The sequence below is a fragment of the Centropristis striata genome, chromosome 12 (genome assembly GCF_030273125.1).
Source record: "Centropristis striata isolate RG_2023a ecotype Rhode Island chromosome 12, C.striata_1.0, whole genome shotgun sequence".
NCBI lineage: Eukaryota > Metazoa > Chordata > Actinopteri > Perciformes > Serranidae > Centropristis > Centropristis striata.
In genome coordinates, this window is record NC_081528.1 from 5,049,815 (window position 1) to 5,066,128 (window position 16,314).

At 37.5% G+C, this 16,314-nt stretch overlaps 1 non-coding gene across 1 annotated transcript; it reads right to left on the minus strand.

The window, feature by feature from the left end:
• Positions 1-3,561: 3,561 nt before the first annotated feature.
• Positions 3,562-3,651, minus strand: trnar-ucu (transfer RNA arginine (anticodon UCU)). Its single transcript is given in 2 exon segments — positions 3,562-3,597; positions 3,615-3,651. It is a non-coding gene; the product is annotated as a tRNA-Arg (tRNA).
• Between the last annotated feature and the right edge of the window lie 12,663 nt (positions 3,652-16,314).

Here is a 16,314-nt window from a genome sequence, read left to right on the forward strand (position 1 = left end):
AGAGTTCTGCAGATTAACAAGAACTCCAGCAATCTCTGATCCTATTCTCTCTCCCTGTGTGTTTGTGTGTGTGTGTGTGTGTGTGTGTGTGTGATCCCTGGGCTTGGTATCATTTGACAGACAGCCAATGATCCTAGAGAGAGAGAGCCACAGAACATGTGGATGCAGAGATAACAGTTGCTGAGATACTGCAAAGAGGCAAGAACTCCTATTGGAATTACAAGGGTTCAAATGTGTGTTTGTGGATACAATCCTGTTTGTGTGTGTTGTAAACAATGGGGGTGTGAGGAGAGAAACTACAGGCTGATTTTCTTTGAAACTGTTTTTGTTCATAAGCTCACATGGGAAGTTGCAATACACCAGATTTAAATGGAAAAATCATGACATTTAAGGAAGTTACTATGGGGCTGACTAATGTTCAACAAGAGTGAAGAAAGAATTTGAAATTTACTGCGGAAATTTGAAAATTCTGACATCTGAAGCATGTTAGAGAAAATAACATCTGTCAGACAAATACAAAGCACAGCATGAAACGCTGTGATTCTTTCTCAGACATTTTCTGTGAACAAATTAGCGTCATTGTTGTCAACATGATACTGTGAAAAGCTGCTCACAGTAACCTTAGTGTGCTGCTCATCAGGGAGTGATACCAGAATTGCTGTGCAACAGAGCTTGAAATTCACACAGGACACTTACATGCCAGAAAAGAGACGGGGAAACAAACATCACAACTCTGAACTGTATATCAACACAATTACAGATATTCAAATCGTCTTGTGAGTTGTAACTGCCAGGCAATATATCTGGAATTTCTAGTGCTTCTGGGGGATAATTACTTTAAATTATGGGTAGTATTTTTGTTTTAGTTGAAAGTACTGCCAATGAAGATTCATTCACTTGTCGTGTTGGGAAGTTCGAGTCTTTAAGCTGACCTGGATCACTGCACGATCAACGGTCATGAGGTAGGGTATGCCTGAATCAAGGCGTTCAAGTAGCTGGGTGCAGTACCAGAGACAGCTTTGTAGGCGAACATTAGAGATTTGAATTTGATGCTTTGGGCTGCAACAAGTAGCCAGTGGAGCTCAATGAGCAGCGGTGTGACATGTGACCTTTTTGGCTGGTTGTATGCAACAAGGCTAATTGTACAGAAATATTGCAAATAGGATAGTTAATATTTAGTTTTGATTTCTTGTATTATAATTTCCCAAAATCTGTTTCTTACCTGACATGTTATCCTCTTTAGTCTGTTTGTGCTTGTGTTTTCATTAAGCTCCTGTAATCCACATCATTTTTGTGTGTCCGTCTACTGTATATATTGGGTCCTCGCGCTTACCTCTCCCTTTTTGTCACTATTAATGGGAGAGGTAAGCTGCATTTTTTTCCTGTGTATGTCCGTTAATCTTAAATTGACCATTATGTTTAAATGTTCTATAATACACTTTTGTACATTTGCGTAGGAGCTGAAGTTGAGGGCAGGACTAACTGGAGATTGGTTTTGTTTATTGTATCTGTCAGGCTGTCAGAATAAACGGAGATTGCCTCCAACAGGAAATCTGGCCTGAGCGTCAATTTACACAACGCAGAGTTGCCTCCACCGGTTACATGTTGCAGGGAGGACCAGCAGTTCAGTTTTTGAAAGGTTCAGCTGGAGGTGATGCCGTCATGAACCAAGGGATGTGACTGTCATTAATTTGCATTGCAGCAAAATCTGTGTCAGTTTCACGGAAATTTGAGAGTCAGAGACCCGTGCAGAGACCGATGGGTCATCAGGAGGAAATGACAGATAGTGCTGAGTGTCATCTGCATAGCAGTGATAGGCAAAGCCATGTGAGCGGATAATCTGACCCAGAGAGGTGGTGTAGATAGCGAATAGCAGGGGTCCCAGCACTGAGCCCTGAGGAACCCCTGTGGAGAGGCAATGCAAAGTAGACAACTGTCCATGCCAGGATACACTGAATGAGCGTCCTTTCAGGTAGGAATCAAACCAGGACAGAGCCAAGCCAGATATGCCCATTTAAGGAAAAACAAAATTTGTTACTGTAACTTAAATTGCAAACTTAAGTTAACCTACCTAGTAACAATATCTATGCCGTTACGGTACATAAAGAATGCATTTCCATGAAACAGATGGTTTGAAATAGCCTTGTTTTATGGCCCTTACAGAGATGTTGGGCCCTTCCTCCACACTGAAACTCAGATATCATCTCAATGGAGGTTGATGGAGTTGTGATAATGAGGATCATCACTCTGTAACATCTACATTCATTGGTGTGTCTGATGTTCAGGCCTCTGTGCAGCATGATGGGCAGGCTAACAGGAAGCGTGTGTGTGTGTGTGTGTGTGTGTGTGTGTGTGCGTGTGTGTGTCTCCCCAGTGCAGAGGAATTAAATCCTGCTGTCCTGACAGTCCAGTTAGTTAACATGAGCTGTCCTGTCCTGCCTTAATTAAACACAGTAGACTTGTGCTGTGAGGGGCCAGTTTCCTCTTCTATTCTACAGCCACTTCTCATTAGGGTGGGACTGTGTGTGTCCAGAGTCCAGTAATTACAGGGACTCTTTTCCCCACTCTGAAGCAGTTTAGATGATTGTGGAACATATTTACTTTACTGGACTGACTTCAAGCGTCTTCAAGCTGAAAAATGTCGAAAAGTGAGTCACTCCCCATACACTCCCATGTACACTGCAATAAAGTGTTACAAGGTAAAAAAAATACTAAATCTGAGGGAAATGATCTTGCTGCATGGACAGATAATTTCACTTGACAAGATTTCTTGAATTAAGATTATTAAATCTAGAAATAAGCATGTTGAACATGTTGAAATAAGAAACTAACTCTTAAAAGAAGCTAAATTATCTAACACTTATAAATCGAAGTATTTTTTATCTTGGTAAGAAACAATTTGCAGTGTAAAAATGCAAAACTTTACAGCAGAAATATATTTGGTCTCTATAGCCATTTTGTACCTTTGTGACAACTGTACTAATTTTCTGCAATTTACCCATTTAAATTTTATTTCAGATTAGGGGTCTCACTTCTTCATTAGACCTGCCATAGATGGGCAACATCAATCTACAATCTACCAACAACTGCGCAACACAGACAGTGATAACCTTTGTGTCCATTCTTTTTTATTTGAACATGTAATTCGATCCAGTGAAACGATATGTTGACTATAGCCAGTCCCAGAATGGACACAGATGATTAAGTTGGCTGAACATCCCTACTATTTTGTAGTGATGTGCCAGCCTCATAAAGCATTCGCTTTATTTTTTGACCCCACTAGATGGTTCGTAAAAGAAGGCTCCAGCAATGGTTTTGAGTGTGTTTTCAGCCCTTTGTTGAACAGAGAGCTCCATCTAGTGGGCTCACAAAATAAAGACAATGGTTCATGAGGCTTCATTGGCACATCACTGCTATTTTGTTGAGGTGCCTCTTAAAAATAATTCAGTCTGGTAAGCTGTGGTGCAGTGTTTACACTCACCGGCCACATTACATTACATTATATGTCATTTGGTTGACACTTTTGTCCAAAGTGACTTACAATAAGTGCATTCAAAAGAATGACTCCGGTGGGACTCGAACCCACAACCTTTGAATCTCTTCAACTACTAATCTAGAAGTCCAATGCGCTATCCATTGCGCCACAGAGCCACTTTGATGTGAATAAGGTGTGGTCTCCAGACATAATCTGCTTCAAGGTTGGACGTTCAGAGATGGTCTTCTGCATACTTTGATCGTAACAAGGTTATTTGAATTACTGTTGAACCAGTCTGGCCGTTTTCCTCTGGCATCAACAAGGCATCAAAAAGGAATTTTGGATATTTTCTCTTTTTGGGACCATTCTCTGTAAACCCTAGAGATGGTTGTTAAATCAGCAGTTTGTGAAATACTCAGACCAACAACCATGCCACGTTCAAAGTCACTTAAATCACCTTTCTTCCTCATTCTGATGCTCGCTTTGAACTTCAGCAGCTCGTCTTCACCATGTCTACATGTCTTAATGTAGTGATGTGCCAATAAAGCTTCACGAACCATTTTCCTTATTTTCTAAACCCACTAGATGGTGCTCTTTGTTCAAGAAAGGGCTGAAAACAGACCCAGTTACCATTGGTAGAGCCTTTTTTTTAAGCCAAGAGCGCCATTGGCACATCACTACCCAAATGCATTGAGTTGCTGCCATGTGATTGGCTGGTTAGATATTTCTGTTGACTAGTAGTTGAACAGTTGTACCTAATAAAGTGGCCAGGTGAACGTATGTCTAGGCCTGTTATTGTAAAAAGTAAAAAATAGTATTAGTTAAGCTGTAAAATTGGCTGCCGTTGACAATGTGGTAGTCAATATAGACTATGCTCTTGGTTCAGACAATGGAGCCTGCTTGTAATTTTTTGTATTACCTTCATAACTATAGACACAACCCAAGTTCCTGTTTTTTTTCCATAAATGGAGCATGATGTTCCCAGGAGATCTGACCCGTTGGCAGACAGAATTGCATATTGAAAGCGATGCTTTTAGGGAACCAATTTAAACCATGATGGAATCATTATTCTCCAGCCATTACATTGTTCAATCAACATTTACTTCCTAATGATAAGCTGAAGCTACTTTAAATTAAACCAGGTTATAAAGATTGGAAACATCAAAGAAAGCCATAGACAAGAGCTAGACATGTAATTCATTAAACATATCTATGGGCTGGTACGCTCTGAATAATTCACAGCTGGCGCTCTCTCCAAGTCGGCACATGAACATGCTTCTCTGCGTGTGATTGTATGTTTATTTGCATGCATTTGTGTCCTGGGGTGTAGCCTGATTTCAAAACCTGTCAAAATATTTGTGTTTGTGTGTGACACACACCTGAACACCAACTAGGTTATCATCTGTGATTTGTGCAGCCGTCTGAGGTGTATTCACAGCACACGTGTGCATGTAGAACAGGTGGGTAAATAATGTTGTGTGTATGTGAGGCACTGGAATGTGTAATTACATGAGAGACTTTCAAATGACAGGTGAAAATCACATCTGCAGAGAAAGCACAACAATATGATAATGAGGTTTGTATGTTGTGGGATGAAGGGATGATGGACACAGATGCAGAATGCTATTTACTGTCTTTATGTCTTGTCTAAAGTGTCTTTGACGTTCATCTCAGGACGTTTTTGAGGCGCACAGACACTCAAACATCAGCACTAAGCTGCATTATGGTGCATGATGGGACTTTTCTGTTGTCTGCTGCATGAACATGTTCTTTGTTTCCGGACAGTGCTCTCTGGTATCCGGACCTATAGAGCAGCTATTCTCAACCTTGGGGTCCCGACCCCAATTGGGATCGTGAGATGATCATTTTGGAAGTCAGCTCCGTCTCCACTGTGTTAAAGTGTTCATGTGTTCATGTGTTTCTTTTTTGGGCCGTTTTGGGTCTTTTTTTTGTCATTTTGTGTCTTTTTTTGGTCATTGCATGTCTTTTTTTTGTCATTTTTTGTCTTTTCTGGTCATTTTGTGTCTTTTTTGATCATTTTCTTGTCAATTTTTTATCTTTTTATGGTAATTTTGTGTCTTTTTTGGTAATTTTGTGTCTTTTTTGATCAATTTGTGACTTTTTGTGGTTATTTTGTGGTCAATTTTTATCTTTTTTTGGCCAATTTGTGTCTTTTTTTGGTCATTTTGTGTCTTTTTTGATCATTTTGTGGTCAATTTGATTCTTTTTTGGGTAATTTTGTGTCTTTTTTGACAAATCCCAAAGTAGCAAGTTCTTACTTTCCAAGGAGTCTCTGGCTTGAAGCTGACTGTTACACACTCAGGAGGTCAGAATGGACCTTTAAACTTATTTTATTGTTACTAAAAGTAACAATAAAATATAAAAATATATAAATGCACAGACAGAGAGATGTTTTAGTTGTTGTCTGCTTCATTATTTGTCCAAAATTCGTCGTATCAACTGAGTAACTGAAGTTACATTCAAAAACGTAATTCACGTAACTTACGTTAAAATTGGTTTAAACATTCGTAAACATGGGTCGTATGAAGTTACTCGTAGAAAGCTATGGGGCTGTTTTTAAGTGGAGGACATGTTTTTCTGATTCTGAGACTGCTGACTTTCACCCAGAAGACGAACTTATTTTAACCCAAATCATGATTTTATCCTCAACCTAGTCACAAGATTTTTAAATGTATTGCTTGCATCAAATTCAGAATAACCATTCATTGACAAAAATCCACTAAGTTCATAAGGTAGAACAATACATATATTGTGTTAATACATTTTTCAGTTGAATATGAGTAAAAATAGAATGATCACATTCTGTTTCATTTACATTTTACACAACATCCAAACTTTTTTTGGAATCAGGGTTGTACATATTTGACAGCTGCTGTCATCTTTGGGCCACCCTGTCACTGGGCCGTTCCAACATGGCGACCACTTCCATACTAATGCAGGATAAACACAGGACGGGGCCTGCTTGCATTGTTAGAAGCCCTGATCAAATGTAGGGAAGATTAAGAGTGTGAGACTTCAACAGCAGACGAGCCAAGGCATCAGGGAGTGATGTTAAGTGTAAGACAGGCTTAAACTCATTGTCTCGCTCCCATTGGAAATACAGGGGCAGGACTGAGTGGACCATGTCCAATCCACACTTTGATGGACTGCCGCAGCAGAATTTCAATTGTGCCCAATTTCCATTTCTGTCCTTCCATCTTTTTTCTTTTTTCTGCCTTCCCTCCTGCTCTTTTTCTTTCCTTCTTTCTTTTTTTTTTTTTTTTTTTTTACCTCTACGTTCCTCTCTGGCCATCCTTCTCTCACTCCTTCCTTCTGGCGCTTTTGTGTAAATTTCAGAATATTCCAGAGAGAAGGATTGAGCTGGCATGAAATGGGATTAGCAAAAGAGACAATTTTCACTACAAAATCTCTCCCTCTCCGCCGCTCAGTTCTGTCAAAGCCAACATTTCCCTGAGAAAAAAAAGCTTGTTCTGTTCCACTGTGTCTTCCTTCCTCATTTCTTCATTTCTCAGACAGCCATGCTATATCTTTCTGTAATGATTGGCTGCTCGCGTGTTTCTTTTTGCCTTCAACATGAAAAACACAGGTCTGATTTCTAGATTACATACATTACTATGTCACATAGAGACAGCACTGATGTAACTACTCTTAATGACTGGTTTTATATATAAATTGTCCATCTTTTCCCCTTTCTCAACCTTTTCTCCTTCCCTTCGGTCTGATATTTCACTCCAGCTAATTAAGACAATCAATTAGCCGGTATTAACTCTTAATGATTCCAACCCGATTGTGTAAACTAAAAGGAAATTAATGCAGTTAATGGCATACAGAGCAGTTGAACACAGCATGTTTTGTCTTGCAGTTTAATGTTTATTAATTATATACAATTTCCTTTCTGTTTTGCAGACAAAATGCCATCACCCGAGCAGAGAAGTTCTCTGACATTTTAATTATTTGTTGGCTCTAATTTTTTAAGAGCGCGTGGCAAAAATGCAATATGACACAAAAACACTGCCGAAGGTTGTCTGCGAGTGTTTCCTGGTGTTTTTAATGTGCACTATTAAATATTCTAATAGCCTTTGGTACAGATGGCACTGAGTACTCCCATTATATTTAAAACGCCAGTGTAATTATGTCAACTTTAATAGTACTATTACCCCATTCTGACAGGAGAAAATAAGTTTAAAAAATATTTATTGGGCCTTCTCTTACAAAAAGACATTGTTTTGGTGGTTGTCCTTCACTGTTTTAAGCTTGAACCAGTTATTTGGAGTTTTAACCACTCATTCTCTATGGAAGTTTTGCATACTCTGCATCCATTAACATGATAATGGGATTGTATTAATGGAAAGTTCAATCTTTAACCATTTAAATGAAAAAAACAACAACAAAAAAGATGTAGCACCGACTTCTTACTGGGGCTGTATTGACTATAAAGAGAAGCCAATGTGGAAGTTCCTTAAACCTGCATTCTTTCTGATATAATGATAATATAATATAATGACCAGCAGGGGGCGACTCCACTGGGTGCAAAAAGACGCCTGTTTTAATTAAAGTCGATGAGAAAACAACCCTACTTCTATTGAAGTGTCAACAAAGCCTCAAGTTCAACAAAGGGCTTAAAAAAAAGGCTCTCGCAATTGTAATTGAGTGTGTTTTCAGCCAAGAGCGCCATCTAGTGGGGTCAAAAAATAAAGCAAATGGTTCATGAGGCTTTACTGGCACATCACTACCTACTTCTCACTTGATTTATTACAGCAGTAAACATTCTCATAATGACTTTATGGTCTCAGTCACTAGTTTAAAGTCTTCTTCAACACAGCATGATGATCATTTTGTAAATCGTGGTCCTGTTTAGAGCAGTATAGGCAATAAAGCAGGGTATGCACGCTACCAGGTATAGCATAGAGGCAATAGAGGCATAGCAATGTGCATTGATGGCACATTAAAATAGCTTTTGTGTTGTCTGTCGTTTGATCTTTGAATACTTTCACAGTGTGTGTTTCTGTTCATTTAAAGTAATAAAAATATCTTATTCAGTTGTACTGAAAGAGCCTGTTTCTTGCTAAGTAGTAGTGATGTGCCAATGAAGCCTCATGAACCATTTTCTTTATTTTTTGACCCCACTAGATGGCGGTATAGTTTTTTAAAAATAGGCTCCAGCAGTGGTTTTGAGTGTGTTTTCAGCCCTTTGTTGATCAGAGAGCTCCATCTAGTGGAGTCAGAAAATGCTTCATGAGGCTTCACTGGCACATCACTACTAAGTAAAATTAGCATCCTAATTAGCATCCCCTCTGTTAATGTGAATCATGGATGCACCCTAGTACGAAGCTAGATACTATGCTAGGTGACTTTACCGTTACTTTACCTTTACCTTTACTGGCTCAATAAAAACTAGTGATGTGCCAATAAGCCTCATGAACCATTTGCTTTATTTTGTCTATTTTACTCATTAAGTCGCTGGCTAGCTAGCTAACAAGCACCTGTCAAGGCAACAGGTACTAACCAATCCAAGCACAGTTGGGCGGTACTAGTCAAAACTGGAAAAATAAGGCTTTTAGGGGTTAGTGATGTGCCAATGAAGCCTCATGAACCATTGACATCATTTTCTGAGCCCACTAGATCGCGCTCTCTGTTCAACAAAGGGCTGAAAACACACTCAATTACCATTGCTAGAGACATTTTTTTAAACCAAGAGCCCCATCTAGTGGGGTCAAAAATAAAGAAAATGGTTCATGAGGCTTCATTGGCACATCAGTAATAAAACCCCCAAGATAACAGTAGACTATGGAGACCACCCATACCAGCATAAGCTATTTGTTCAAATCTAAACATAGCGTTCTTAGATATGAAGACTTTTTGAAGCTTCCCAGCTGGCTTCACCCAAATTATTGACATCCCCACCAAAGCTTCCTATCAGCTACAATACCTGTAAAAATGTAAAGAAGCAAAGAAGAATGTACTATTGCACTTCCAGACTACAAGTACTTTAGATTAGCCATGCAAAAATGCTGATGCAGAGGCAAAACACATTCCACAGTCTCGCCACTGTCCCATTATAAGAAGCAGACGGATTTACAAATCATTTAAAATCATGCAGCACCGTACAATAAAAGCTATATGGTTATTAATCGTAATGGTACAATGCAGACGGCAGAGCTGCTGATGCTTCAGATCAGAGTGTAAAACTGCTGTTACTGTGAAATATACCACACAGAGAGCTTCGTACCACATTTAATTAGATTTTAGATAGCACTTAAAATTCACCAAAACATTCCTTTACCAAGATACACTCGTTTTACAGCAGCACTTTGTCTTTGAGAGTTGAAACGCTGTTCAGTGCGTTGATGTATGGGACTGCAGGGAGTTCTACTGGAGTTCATTACTATGACTTACACTGTGAAAAGATCCGTTCTCTGCTCTAATGGACATTCCACTTGAATTACACTGGCAGGCTGCTCTACAGTAAATACTCCCTAATACCTGAGCTACCCAGTGTGTCTTTGTTTGTGTGTGTGTGTGTGTGTGTGTTTGAGCCAGGTAGAGCTGCTCCAGTATCTGCACTTAAGTCTGGCTGACAGGTCTATGTATGGCTGCATGAAATATAAGCTGCCATAGTGACAAATGGCTTTGCACGCCTGTGTGTGCATTGATGTAGCAGTGTGTAGAAGAACATGTGTGATTTTTTTGTTGGTGTGTGTGTCTCACAGGAATAAATTCTGCTCGCCATATAATCAAGCCACGGTTGTGTGTTGGTGTGTGTGTGTGTTCCATTTGCACCTGTCACACATGAAGTGCACAGGCTCCTTTTTAATCAACAGCAATGCAAAAGCATTTGCAGTTACGTGCTACAAGAGTGAAATGTAAAAGACAAGTGGGCATGAACGACGACTTTTAATAGTGTCAATTACACCAACAATAAAATGGAAACAATAAGCTGTGTGTAATTATAAAATGAATATTAACCTTTTAAATGTTTCCCAATTGCCTCCTTCAATGAGCCCAACTCTCCAAACAACTAAATACATCTTCTGAAGCATTTTCTCTCAGTCACCTCCGCTGCCACTTTAACATTTATGTAGTGTAACATATTTGTTGAGTAATTAGCATCCAGTTTGGGATAGCGGCTAATGTTAAGGCATGAGGATGTGAATATTTATGTCAGTACGCTCTGATTTTGATAATCAACCATCACGGTAAGCAATATTAACAGTCCGTTGGGTAGGACGAAGGTCAACTTTACTTCAGACATCAACGATAATTAACCATAGATTGTATATGGTGGGGGCTACATGGTGGTGAAGGGGTTAGCTCTCTCTGGGTCTGTCTTCCTCCCACAGTCTAAAGACATGCAGCTTGGGTTTAATTGGTGTGAATGAGAATGACAACGTGAATGGTTGTCTGCCCTGTGATAGTCTGGAGACCTGTCCAGGGTGGACCCCGCCTCTCGCTCAATGTTAGCTGGGATCGGCTCCAGCCCCCCGTTAGGATTAGCGGTTAATGATGATGGATGGATGTATATATGGTGGAGATAGTCACTGGGACATCATGCATTGGTTTGTGAACTACCATTTTGAAGCGTCTCAATCTTGTTTTTTGGAGTCAGAAGTGACCGTATTTGGACGAGAGGATGGAGATACGTTAGCTTGCTTGGTTAGCTGGGAACAAAATTTGCTGATTGCTCAAGCATGTCTTTCAGTAGTGATGTGCCAATGAAGCCTCATGAACCATTTTCTTTATTTTCTGACTCCACTAGATGGAGCTCTCTGATCAACAAAGGGCTTAAAACACAATTGATTACCATTGCTAGAGCCTTTTTCAATGAACCAAGGGCGCCATCTAGAGGTCTCAGAAAATAAAGCAAATGTTTCATGAAGCTTCATTGGCACATCACTATCTTTTAGTACAACCAAACATTAAATTGGTATGAATGAGAATGACAACGTGAATAGTTGTCTGCCCTGTGATAGTCTGGAGACCTGTCCAGGGTGGACCCCGCCTCTCACTCGATGTTAGCTGGGATCGGCTCTAGTTTTAGTTTTCTTGAAGTTGCTGCTTGTTAGTAACTAATATATGTACATAATAGGGAATAATGATTAATAATGATAGTGTAATTGACTGTTTCTGAGTCTGGACTGTGATGTAATAGTGCTTAAGGGTTTGATTAGAGTAGAAGTGTATGTGTGGTGTGTTTAACCCTCTGGAGTCTACAGAAGTGCCAAAGCATGACTTCTTCATCACATCCAATTGAAACTCCATGAGGCCAGATTCAGTTTGATGATGATATACCAAGTAAAACTGGAGACAAGGCCAAATATATACCTTTTTTATAAATACATTTTTTTTATTGAGCATGATAGTGTTTTGAAAGTAAAAAAAGATTCAAAATCACATTTTATGTTGGAATAAAGGACTAAATAAGACACAAAATGACCAAAAAAAAGACACATAATGACCAAAAAAAGACACAAAATGACTAAAAAAAGACAAAATGACTAAAAGACACAAAATGACCAAAAAAGACACAAAAGGAGAACAAAGAATGACCAAAAAAACCCCACAGAAGACACAAAATGACAAAAAAAATACACAAAATGACCAGGAAAGACACATAATGACCAAAAAAAGACACAAAATGACTAAAAAAAGACACAAAATGACCAAGAAAGACACAAAAGGAGAACAAAGAATGACCAAAAAACCCCACAGAAGACACAAAATGACAAAAAAATACACAAAATGACTAAAAGACACAAAATGACCTAAAAAGACACAAAATTAGAAGACAGAATGACCAAAAAAAACCCACAGAAGACACAAAAAAAATGACTAAAAATAGACACAAAAAGACACAAATGACCAAAAAAAGACACAAAACACTTACAAAGACAGGAAAAGACATGAAAAGGATTAAAAAATGGATAAAATAGCCCTATAAGACTCCATAGAGTTAATCAATGCTGATGGTGTGATATTTAGGTATATGCTGAGACAAGTGTTGTGTGTGTTTGAATGCCTTGGAAATTATTTTTTCTCTATTCAGGGAGACAGTAAAGATCTCACTTTATTTTGCCATCCAGAGTGACATTTAAAAGCAGACTGCAATCTATTTGTGTGCACCATCATTAAAAGCACATCAAAGCAGCAGCAGAGGACCAGAGCTAGACGAAACTAAATTCAAGGCCTGTTGTTTCGGATTCCTCTTACAACAACCAAACAGAAGCCTAATTACTGGGATGTCTTTAGCACAGATGTATCTTGTAGTGAATAAAAGCTGAATAATAGATACTGAAACACCGTAAAATCAGCTATTCAGAGTGATGAACCATTAGCAAAATAGTTTCATCTTTGACTAAAGTATAAATTATTTATGGGCATTGCTTGTAATATTTTAGCTTACTATTATTTGTGGACTAACTAAACACATTTAAGGTCTTTTTTTACTCACTTTTTGTCTTCCCCACAACATTATTCCTGTCTCCTACAGCGGCCATTACAAGTATGCACATGGTAAATTATGCAAATTAGGCGATGACGTCATTTAGGACAGCCAATAGCTACTTTCCTTACTGAGGAGTTGGCAACACTGCTGGTGCACTGCAAAAAAGGTGTGTCTAAAAACGAGATAAAAACAGTAAATCTGAGGGAAATGATCTTGCTGCATGGACGGATAATTTACCTTGACAAGATTTCTTAAATTAAGATTATTAAATCTAAAAATAAGCATGTTGAACGCTTAAAATAAGAAATTAACTCTTAAAACAAGATAAATTAAAGCTGCAAGCAGCGATGAACTGGCCCGAGCAGAGTGACCTGACAATTATTTGTTTCTTACCAAGATAAAAAAAAAGTTCAGATTTAGAAGTGTTACATATTTATCTTGTTTTAAGAGTTAATTTCTTATTTTAAGCGTTCAACATGCTTATTTCTAGATTGCAGATAGAAATGCAGAGGTTGAATTTCCCCATTGTGGGATTAATAAAAAGCAATTAATCTTAATCTTAATCAAAATGACCAAAAAAAGACACAAAATTACAAAAAAAGATACAAAATGACCAAAAAAAGACTCAAAATGACTGAAAAAACACTAAATTACTTTAAAAAAAAAACCCAAATTACTTCAAAAATGAACAAAATGACCGAAAAAAAGAGAGAATTACCAAAAAAGACACAAAATGATTAAAAAAGACAAAATTCAAATAAAAAGACACAAAATTACCAAAAAAAGTAAGACCTGGTCTACGTGGTCTCTGACAAGTAAATGTAATTTTAAAAAAATACACTCACAAAACCGGAGGACTGAGATCTTATTTGTGAGTCAATTGTTCGAAAAGTGAAAATAAAAATACAAATTAAAAACAAACAAACAGCAATGTTATAACCTAGTCAGATATGGGGGAATAAAAGGCACATGATTCAGATGTTACACTGACATGTTTTGGTGCTACAAAAACGAAGCAATTTGTCTTTTTTTGTGTGTTTACTCTGAGCAACATGCATGGGAATGAAGAAACAGTCTATTTTTATTTTAACATCTGTCTGAGTGAGAGATAATTCTGTATCCTGATGCAGATTTGGAGAAAATGTAAAAGTTATATGATAGTAAGTGTTTGTTATGAACATACAAATCCATTTTCCACGACAGAACAGTTACAAAATGTTCCTGTACACCTGAAATACAATGTGTTCCTTATGAGCAATTCACTAAATTACAGGGGACAGTGGAAAATTGAATTTGTACTTTTGTTCACCTGATGCAGGCAATATATTTTCTTTTCAAACTTCTTTTACTTTGTGCTGACTACGTGTTAAAGAGATTAGTGACATTTTGGAGTAATGGATCAACAGAAACCCTTTTGTCTGGCCACAAGGAACAGAGTACTTCTGTTATAGAGAAAGAGAAAATGAGAGAGAGAAGCCAATATATTTCTCTCTGCATCACAATCAGCCCTACCTCTTAGATTTAATGTGAATATCAGCCAACAGAGGGAAATAGGAACAAGGAAACAATCACACACAATACCACAATACTATCAAAACTCATTCTATGTGCCCCTGTGAATATATTGCACCATTTGATGTATAAAACATTAGCTTTTTTGGTTCATGATGTTGTTTTATTAAACATCTTTCACACTAAAATGTATTTTCATAACAGAGTTAGAGTTTTTGTTGCTGGAAATGTATTGTATAAAGCAGTAGTTCTCAACCTTTTTGAGTCACCAGATCAGATAAATTCAGTTGATATGACAAATTTTGGACAGATGATGAAGCAGACAACAACTAAAACATCTCTCTGCCGTTGCATTTATATATTTTTTATATTTTATTGTTACTTTTAATCTAAGTCCTTTGGCTTGAAGCTGACTGTTACACACTCAGGAGGTCAGAATGGACTCCTTTGTAAAGTAATAATTTGTCAGAAAAGACACAAAATTACCCAAAAAATAATCGTATTGACCACAAAAAGTCACAAATTGACCGAAAAGACGCAAAAATGACCAAAAAAAGACACAAAATGAAGAAAAAAAAGACACAAAACTGCCAAAAAAGGAAACAAATTAACCACAAAATGATCAAAAAAAGACACAAAATGACCAGGAAAACACAAAATGACCAGAAAAGAGACAAAATGACAAAAAAGGAAACAAAATTACCTAAAAAGACAAAAATGAACTACAAAATGATCAAAAAAGACACAAAATGACCAGGAAAGACACAAAATGACACAAAATGACAAAAAAGACACAAAATGACCAAAAAAAAGACCCAAAATGATTAGAAAAAGACACAAAATGACCAAAAAAGGAAACAAATTAACCACAAAATGACCAAAAAAGACACAAATTAACCACAAAATGATCAAAAAAAGACACAAAATGACCAGGAAAGACACAAAATGACCAGAAAAGACACAAAATGACAAAAACGGAAACAAAATTACCTATAAAGACACAAATTAACCACAAAATGACCAAAAAAGGAAACAAAATGACCTAAAAAGACAAAAATGAACTACAAAATGATCAAAAAAGACCCAAAATGACCAGGAAAGACACAAAATGACACAAAATGACAAATAAAAATCCACAAAATTACCAAAAAAAAGACACAAAATGATTAGAAAAAGACACAAAATGACCAAAAAAGGAAACAAAATGACCAAAAAAGACACAAATTAACCACAAAATGACCAAAAAAGACACAAATTAAACACAAAATGACCAAAAAAGGAAACAAATTGACCTAAAAATACAAAAATTTACTACAAAATGACCAAAAAAGGAAACAAAATGACCTAAAAAGACAAAAATTTACAACAAAATGATCAAAAAAGACACAACATGACCAGGAAAGACACAAAATGACCAAAAAAAAGGACCCAAAATGATTAGAAAAAGACACAAAATAACCAAAAAAGACACAAATTAACCACAAAATGACCAAAAAAGACACAAGATGACCAAAAAGACTAAAACACATTAACTCATGAACACTTTAACACAGTGGAGCTGACTTCTACAATGACTTGGCGACCCCCAGAAATCATCCTGCGACCCCGATTGGGGCCGGGACCCCAAGTTTGAGAACAGCTGGTATAAAATACCAACAGTTTGTCCTGCTCCCTCAAGAGTAATTTAGGTTCACAGCATCAGAGAAGTATATTCATGTCAGACAGAACACCGCAGCATTTATGATTTTTTGCTCCTTGATCCATTATACAGTTGCTTGCAAATGAGGGTCTTTGTCTGAGCAAAAGGTTGTTTTAAAGATATTAAAGCTGAGACAGTGTTGGAAGTGCAAAACAAATGAAACAA